At 45.4% G+C, this 8,818-nt stretch overlaps 1 pseudogene; it reads right to left on the bottom strand.

Moving 5' to 3' along the window:
• Positions 1-1,007: 1,007 nt before the first annotated feature.
• On the bottom strand, positions 1,008-5,450 carry LOC120680945 (annotated as a pseudogene).
• Positions 5,451-8,818: the final 3,368 nt, after the last annotated feature.

Genomic DNA, 8,818 nt, shown 5'->3' with positions numbered 1-8,818 from the left:
AAATAGTAGATATAATTGGTGATTCTATCTAGCAACAAATGAGAGATTTTTTAGCAGTAGACCGATGCAAACTAATTAGTCATAAATATTTTAAACTTAAAATACGTTTATGTTCATGTGGCACGTACATCTCCACTAGTGGTGGTAAAAACACGAACAATGTAGGTACAAAGGGTGGGTAGACGAAAGTGCTTGCTTGGTGTAAAAAGAATTATAGTTTCAGAACAAACATTTTTCGCAATCAATTTCATAGGTCTCCATCCTCGTTTGTCAATACTTTAGGCTTGCAATTGTGACCTCCACAAGAGTTACGATGAGTCTAATCTTGATGAAAAATAATTTCAATTCTGTCAACTTTTATAGTATAGACTCAGAATTAGATAATTGTCTTAAAATGGTTTTAGCAAATATTTTTTCAATTCTAAATGACACTTAGGACATGATAATTAAACTAAATGTCTTCAAAATGGAAGACGGTGTCAGTACATATGATGCCGTTAACACTGTGTTGCACATAGTTGGTATTGGTGGCTGCACCAAGTGTTAATCAAGAGAAACCTTCCCGGATAGTTCCAACAGGATAGCCTGCAAGAAAACATACACATTTAACGAGAACTTCAGAGTAAAACACTTCAATTCATGTAGGATCCCCGTACGTTCCTGAATTTCAAAGAGGAACTATGATTAGAAGAGGTTGTAAAGAATTTGAAAATTTAACTTCGATAATCTTGGCTGGCCAAGCAATATAAGGGCCAGACTCTAATCTTTATAAAATTTGAAACTAAAAATATATAAAAGCAAAGTTGAATTGTAAAGAGACAGTCATAATCCATTACCATGCCTACCTACGATTGACTACATCCAAATATGATCTGTACAAAAGGAACACGAAAGTGAGCCACTTTGATAGATGAAAAAAATCACATAAGAGTTACACCCGATCTCTGGAGTAAGGTTACGAAGGGAAGAAGGAAAATTCATTCGAGACACTGAAAACCCGTAGGTGCCGAATGACACAACCATAAGCCAGCACTTCAACATTGTACTTGAATTATTTCTCACAGTTCATGTCTTTATGCGCACCACAAAGGAACCTGTCAGCAGATAATTTAGATAATGGTGAGTCCACATAAGGTAAAAAAATCATGCAATAGCCATTGAAAATATGATATGGGGGTGTATCTAGCAGTATAACTGAACAAATAAATGTTTTGTAATTTTCCATGCTGCATGAAATAGATTATGAGTTGCTTTCTTAAAGGCAAAATAGGCACTTTGGTCCTTCAACTTTGCTCCAAGGGTCAATTTGGTCCCTCAACTTTCAAAAAGACCAATTTATCCCTCAACTTTTGTTTTTAGGTCAAATTTGTCCCTATAATGATGTAATGCTCCATAATACCATGAGACTAATGCTAAAAAGTCATTGTTACCCTCGGCTATTTCCTCTCCTTCACAATTTTCATGTTTAGCAGTGGTGCAACAAGTTAATCAAACATGTGCATGATATTCTTATGAGATCTAGACTAAATTAAATACGAAAGGGAATCACAACAAATACGAGAACATCAAATCAGCCGACAAAATAATAGATCTATTGTGACATATTATTGATTAACTACAACTATACAATAATGGAAATTGAATATGATAAGGAGCTAAGGGTAAAAATGACTTTTCATATCTATCTCATGGTATTATGGAGCATCACATCAATATAGGGACAAGTTTGGCGTAAAAATAAAAGTTGAGGGACCCAATTGGTCTTTTTGAAAATTGAGGGACCAACTTGACCCTTGGAGCAAAGTTGAAGGATCAAAGTGGCTATTTTGCCTTTCTTAAACTAGACAGTGCGGGCCTAATAAGCTCTTCCTCTGATAAATTAGGTCACAACTTAATCTTTCTAGGAGGTTTGGAGGCCACTACTTTGAAAGTGTGCAAAAGGGTGAATTTTTCCTTTTAACTCAATCAAGACAATTTATCCATTTAAAGATTTTCCCCACTAAAACTGAATGGGAAAGTAGTATTCATCTGTAATACAAAACAAACTTATCTATAAATACCAATAGCAGAGATTCCAATGAGTTAATATTTAATAAGGTGATAAAACCACATCTTATGGTCACAAAAGCATATCATAGATCACAACTGATCTAGTTTTGATTGTATGGTTATAAAAAGCTAATCCATAAATCACAATCAATCTATTTTTTTAATATTGAATCTACTTAGAACTTAGATTCCACTACATATAAGTACACTTGCTGTCGATTCCACATCACCACTTCTAAAAGTAAAGTATTAAAACAATAAAGCATGGTACCTTCAAATGATCAAACCAAACACTACAAATTCTGAAGCTGAACAATAAGCACCATACTTTAGTTCTTCTTTAACTTGGTTGATGTAAGATGTGCAGTGCAAATTAACAACACCATCTAACAGATAAGCAAAGTATGGAGCCTTATAAAAAAAAATTAAACACGAACCACATCTCACAAGGTCATGAAAAAGCATGGCTCAACTTACATGCTGGAAGGTTTGACATATCTGCAGAGACGGAGCATGAAATTCCTAAGTTGGTCAAGGCACCTCTTATTAACCCGCATGGGAAATACAGAAGCATGCTTGTTGTTTGGGCTGCAGTATCACCCAATGGTGCAGAGTCATTGTCAGTTGCATCTGTGCTCTCTGCAGATGGATCTAGAGAAACACGAGTAAGCCACCGGAAACGGTTATCTTGAAGGACAAAGGTACCCTGCATACACAGTAGTCCAAGAAATCTGAGTTTTCTAATAAGAAGGAAAAAAATCAGGCATGAGGTATTCTTTGCATTACCCTGTGATTTGTTTTCAGATTATCAATCTGCTTCTTGAACAGCTCTGACCAAAAATCTTTGCAGATAAATTTGATTGCTTCAAGGTGATCACTAAATCAAGGGCGCTCCATGGTATATCTGAATATGAATAGAAGTTTTAGTCAAGGCTGCAGCAGTAAACGCTTTGGAACAATTCACCAGCTAAAAGATAATGAAATTGAGAAAACTGAAACACATATGCAGGACATGTAAACACAAAGTTATATCAAAATGGATCATGTATGATGAAAATAACCTATAAAAAGGGAATCAGGAATATAACATATTATGAAACAAAATAATATATGAAAATCAGAAATAATAATATAGTAAAGGGCATCGAAAAACAGATAAAAGAAATTTCAGAAATTGAAAAGCAATGCAATAAAAGTTTTTGGTGGTTGGAACAATTCATAAAATACTTGATAGCGCAAAATTGAGAGTTTTACCATGCAAAAAAGTCATTTAGTGACGGCAATGTTCTATTTATTTACTTGACTGAGAAAAACATCATTGAATGATACAAGAAGATTAAATGCAGCTCAGCAATCCAGTGCATCATATCATGCATAATCCAGAAAGGACTACATATGCAGTTTGCATGGACTTATTAGCTATGGCTGTGAAGGCGGATCTGGTGCAGTGGTAGAGACTCTCCACTTATGACCTGGAGGTCCTATTGACTATTAGCATTTTGCAAGGGAAAGGCTGTCTAGAATTCCCTCCCCAAAATGCCATCTTGCGTCAAAGCTTTCAGCACTGAGTACGCCCTTTTTATTAGCTATGGCCATCAGTGGCTTCAGGGAAAATATGTTATATTCTCAGTCATGCCAGTTCAAAGAAGTGTGCTCTAGAGAAGGTGTCTATGAAATAACGATGGTTCTCATAAACTCTCATAGTCAGCCTCTGCTCCATTCTGGAAAACTTAAGTACCTCAACAATCACAATGTCATGCCAAAAGCTTTATAGTAAAACTTAATTTCTAGAACCAGAAAGGGGAGTACTTAGTTTGTTCACTAGTTCCCTACAGGCTACAGCTAGGCCTTATGAACGTTATGAACTTGCTTCAAAGGATAAGCTGCAATCCAAACTGCTCAAAATTGCCTTGATTTTCAACTAACAAAATGTTAGGTGTCCTGTTTGACCGAGCTGAAGGCTCATAAGACTTACTCCATGAATACAGAAATTGCATGACCTGTTCGATGGCATTGACAATAATGGATAGTGCATTCATGTCAATGCTGTACATTTGCCAAATCAATTGATCATGTACACTACTGGGTTGGAGTAGAAGAAAAGGCATAAGGCCTGTAAGGTACTCAAGCTAGATTAACTTTTTTGTTTGTGTCAAGATTTGTATGTGAGCCAAGTTTGAGCATTTTTTCGAGCTTGGAGGAAAAACAGGCACACATTAAGCTTATGTTGGCTCACATGATGTCGCTCAAGTTCTACTCTGCCATTCATTCTGATGCTGACAGAAAGACAAAAAAAAACATCTAGGATTAATTCTAATTACACTGTGTTCCATGCAAGAATTTAAAGATTTTATCTTAGACATATGGCACCCAGAGGCAAAACTATCTCAAGTCTGATACACACCGAGTATGAAACCCACCTAATTTGGCCTCCAAATATGAGTTAGCTCAGTTTTCGAAAAGGGAAAAGGTGGGCCAGCTGCATGATCAAATGTGTCAAATTGCATATATTCATATCCTTTAGGTATATCGATAGCACTAGCATCCACGGAATGAATTCTTTTAGCTTAAGTTCTGCAGTGGTTCAGTAACATAACTGTTTGAGAAGATTGTTATCATCCACATCACTGATTATACATGTTCCCTGATTAATCTAGAGGGTTAGAACCACGGTTTCGCTACAATTTATAGATGACTAGGTCCCTAGGGAGCAACAAATGTGCTTTTTAAGTGTTTTCCCGAAATATGGCTACCGTTGCAAACACCTTAACCCAGAGCAAGCGTCCCACTTGAATGAGGTCGACTGATCCGATCAAAATGCAATGGAGATTTGGAGAAATTCCATTAATCGAAGGTTTCCAAACTGTCGGGTACCATGATTAGAGGCACCCTAACCAGGGGACTAGATCACCCTTAAAACGCAAAACACGTGACGAGCGACTGGGCCCACGAAGGCCTATAGTCTCCTCCTGACCGAAAGGAAAGGAAAGGACTCAAAGAGGCCCACTTCGCCCTCGGCCCACGGCCTGGCTCTATGAAACAGACCGGGTTCCCGAAAGGTGAACCCGACCCTCTGTATCGTCGTGATAGTCCCTGGATCAGTAGCTATCACATACAGAACTCATTTCAATTGAATATCACAGACATAACTCACGTTAACAACATCACATGGGTTTATTTATTACATAATCCAAAGGATTGTAATACGAATCTCAGAGTACAAGCCCCTTGGGCTAAAAGAAAACAAACAGAAAGCGGAAACGATATCTAATCTTCTGGGCAACTTCATCTTCTCGAATCTTCTCGATCCTCCTCCACAGGTAGCTCGGAGTGTAGCTCGGGCCATCCTTCACATCTCCTTCGGCTGTCGTCTTGTCGACTCCTTCACTCGAATCCTGCATCTATCAGGCTATCCCCAAGGACGGGATAGGTTCACGTCACCATCCGTATGCAAGCTTTATGTGGATGCAAACGGTATAAGAGTAATGCCAAGGATAGGCTATGTTTTCCTATGCAAGCAAAATATATAAGTCATCCAAAACACCTTTCAACACGGCAGCTCCGGCAACCCGGACTCCCGGTCTCCTATCTTCCACTACAACTGTCTCAACCCTGCTTCGGTGCGGGAACTCCCTCTCCCCGCACCTTAGCTGCTATCCAAGCAGGAAAAGTGGTACTAGAGGGAGGTAGAAAATTATATGTGGTTCTAACTACAGTGTGGTTCCAGATCCAGAGTTGTACATGACCGAGTACGCGGCTATATGTATAGTTTTCACCCTGCAGGGGTTGTACACCTGTACCCACTCGCCCCGTCACTAGCCGACCCGTCGACCGACTAACTCCGAGGCACCAGTCAACGAAACTAACGGCTATGGCACCATCCTACTCCCGGTCTGGGGCGCGTCCTCCCGCAGTAGGTCGCCCGGGGCTGTGAAGCTGTCTAGAATGGAATCTCCATGGATCCTGCGATCGGGGGCGATAGGGTCCTGCCCTCTCCCCTTGACACTAAAACACTATCCTCCTGCAGTAATGGTGCCGCGCATAGCTAGCTCGGGCTGGGTCCCCCCTCATAAAGGATAAGTGGTGTGCACGTTTGACATAGTTCCGTCACTAGGGCCACAAAGTCAAGTCCTTCATCCAGCCGAGGCGAGCGTCTTCATCCAAGTTGGCATTCCGTCAACACGGTCTGCAATCGATACCCATTACAAGTATCTCCTCCAAAACTACACCTCTACTATGTTCCCACAGGAACGGTCTAGCACCTGCCACAGGTGCTCGTCACCCATCACAGGTGCTCACAGGGTTGTGCCCAACACACAACCCCCAGCTCCCGATCCGAAGATCAGAAAAAGGGTCCACTCGCCCCCGCTGTAACCTAATCACCAGCTCCCATATATGTGGAGGCAACTTCCAGCAAGCAAGGACTATCATATCATATATTCCCATACCCCGAATCTCACTCATAGTAGCAATAGCATACAACAATTCATTACTAAGTATGGGAATCAAGGAATGCGGTAAATAAATAGCCATGCAAGCTCATCTTATCACACTCAATTTGGGAGCGTAGCGTATCTAGCAAGCAATGCCTAATAGGTATTCAATCGCGAATGGGCGTGAACCTGATAGGTCTTCATAGTCTTCCTTGATCTCTGATGTCTTCTAGTCGTCCGGTACGTCCTTCTGGGTCCTCCGGGTGTCGAGGTAGTCCTTCTTGATCTTCTGGTCGTCCGGGACGTCGGTCAACTCCTCCATATCAGGACCTAATCGTAATTACATATAAATACAAGGACCAAAGTGCAAGAATGCACAAAACTGATCAAATAAGATCCAACTCACAACAGCAAAACCTATTCTAATGCGTAGATCATGATTTTAGAAGAATTATGAAAATGGTTTCATATTTTTCGGAGCTCCGGTTGAATTACTGTGAATTTTCTAAGTTTAAAGCATTTTCTGGAATTAATAAATGATTATCGAAAAAGGGAAAACACAAAGGTGACACATGGCAGCACCAGAGCGTGCCACGTGGCATGATGACGTCAGCATGACGTCACCAGATGGGTCCGCTCTGCTGATGTCAGCAGTGGGCCCTATTGACGTCAGCATTGACCAAGTCAACGTTGACCGTTGACTGGTCAACCGGGTCAGTGGGGTCCGCAGGTCAGTGGGTCCCACTGGTCAGCCTCACACCAGATGCTTACAGATGGGACCCGTGTGTAAGGTTTAAAAAGGAAAAAGAAAAAGGCAAAAAGGGCTGCCGGGTTCAAAGGGAGAACTGGGCCGGTCGGCTCGGCCCATCGCTGCGGCGGCTCGGCTCACAAAGAGGGCCAGCTCGGCCTGCGGCTTCACAGGCCGGCTCAGGCTTTGGCTCAGGTAGGCGGGCCGGCCCGGGTCTTTAGGCTCGTTGGGCCGGAAGTAGCCCAAAGGGCCACGGGCTTCCCCTCCTCTCTCTCTTCTCCCTGGTTTTCCTCTTGCTGGCTCCTGGGCCCGGGACGTTGGCGCGCCGCTGCCACTGGCAAGTGGGGTCCCCGTGTCGGTCCCTCCCCTCTCCTCTGCTTCATCTCTCCAGGCGTGGCTGCGAGGGCTCGGCGGCGGCAGCATCCCCGGCGGCGGTGCGGAGCGGAGCAGGGCTACGGCGCGGGCAAGCAGGGACCAAGGGCGGCTTGTGCGCGCGGGATTCGGGTAGTCCCGGCCCGCACGGCCACCATGACTGTGGAGTGGACGTGGCACGCCGGCGGCGTGGGTTAGGCGATGGAAAACAGAGGCGCCAGGGGTTCACGCGCGCAGGCGGTCGACGAACGTCGAGCCCATGGCGCCGAGGCGGCTTGGTGTGGCGGAGATCCTCTCCGGTGGCGGAGCTCTTCGGTGGTCCAACTGTGGGGTGACGACGGCTCGACGGAGATCCCCAGCGGGCTTTCCGGCGGCGGAGCGCAGCTGTCTTCAGCGGCGATGGGACTCCTCCTCACTGGGCGACGGCGACGGCGAGGTCTGGCGAAGATCTCCGGAGGGCTCGTCTTCCTCGGGGTGGTCGCGCGGCGGCACGGCGGGACTCCGTCGGTGGCTTGGCCGGGCGCTGTGCAGGACAACAGGCAGGGCTAGCGCATGTCGCGAACGCTACGGTGGCGGCAGTCGGCGGCAGGGCTACAACAAGGACATGGCAAGGCAAGAGCGAGGGCGCGGTGCGTGTGCGCGCACGTGCGGCGTGACTCAACCACGGTGAGGCAAGACAGGGCGGTGGTGTGGTGCGTCCGCGTGGCGGACAGCAGTGAGACGACGATGAAGCAGTGGTGGGTTCAGGACAAGGTCAAGGCGGCGGCGTGGCGTGAGCCAAAGGGCTCGGCCTTCCGGCTGGCAGGGTGTGCGCGCGCGCGGAACGTGGCGCGTGCGCGTGTACTAGTGCGGCACAACGATCTGGTGGTCAGGGCAGAGCCAGGCTTGTGCGTGCCAAGGTTTGGCACTGGGGCTCGGCCTAGGGCAGGCCGGTGCACATGCACGTGGGTGCTCGGAACACCGAGTCCACGGCGTGGCTAGCCGAAGCAGAGGACGATCGACGGCAAGGAAAAAGGCATAGCTTGGCGGGGGTCTGGACGCGTACGTGCGAGCCCCTGGGAAGCCAGGGCGCAGCACGGCCGGTGGTGGCGGAGCTCGCCGTGGCGTGCCAAGAGCGGCACCCCAGGCTTGCTCAGGTTTGGGTAGCGCACGCAAGCGCGGGCACCTGGTTTCCAGGGCCGCGACATAGCGCTGCCGAGCGAGCTAGGTGCGGCGG

This window comes from Panicum virgatum, chromosome 7N (assembly GCF_016808335.1).
Source record: "Panicum virgatum strain AP13 chromosome 7N, P.virgatum_v5, whole genome shotgun sequence".
Lineage (NCBI taxonomy): Eukaryota > Viridiplantae > Streptophyta > Magnoliopsida > Poales > Poaceae > Panicum > Panicum virgatum.
The sequence above is the reverse complement of the archived record's forward strand: the minus strand, read 5'-3'. Positions and strand labels throughout refer to the sequence as shown.